The sequence below is a fragment of the Cimex lectularius genome, unplaced genomic scaffold, assembly GCF_000648675.2.
Source record: "Cimex lectularius strain Harlan isolate CLEC.00 unplaced genomic scaffold, Clec_2.1 scaffold47, whole genome shotgun sequence".
NCBI lineage: Eukaryota > Metazoa > Arthropoda > Insecta > Hemiptera > Cimicidae > Cimex > Cimex lectularius.
The window spans coordinates 411,636-412,335 of NW_019392686.1; positions in this window are offsets into that span (position 1 = coordinate 411,636).

Genomic DNA, 700 nt, shown 5'->3' on the forward strand with positions numbered 1-700 from the left:
GAAATATTTAAATTCTACACGTACCTGGAGAATTAATCAAAAATTTTTGGATCTTCAGAAACTAGACCAAGAATAAAAGTTTACGTGTCTCGGTTTTTCCCAAAAACGGGCCCAAAAAAATTTCAAGTTGTGAAAAGAATTTAAATTCACCTCGTATACTAAATAAACTAGATATAGAATAGAAATGTTCATATTTAAACAAAAAAAATGTTATTTATATTCTGGTGTGAATTTTTAATTTTGGTATGTTACGAACTTTCACTATTGTCATGTTTTCCTCAATTGGAGTCCCAGAAAAGGGAAATTCTGAACGTAAATCGGTACAAAATATTGGTTGGTTAAAGATTTTATTTGTGGGCAGCGTACTAGATTGCTTCAATATAAACGGTTAATCGTCATGTCCTTATGTATAGATACACGAAATAAATGAATTATTTATGTTCCCTAAATTTAGATATTATCTCCCAATAATGGCGAGTGTGAACTACTATTTATAGATCTCCGTTTAAAATTATTCATCAAAAAATTTAAATGTCAAATGAGCAACTGGTGATTGTTTGTAGTGAAAGGTCCTCTATCGAATTGGGAGAAGTGAAAAAAGTCTTAAGGTGGGTTTTTATTTCCGGCGGATGGCTCGACGGGGGTTCGGCAGGCCATATTTCCTCTTTCTTCCTTTACACGACTAGTATCCATCCCTCTT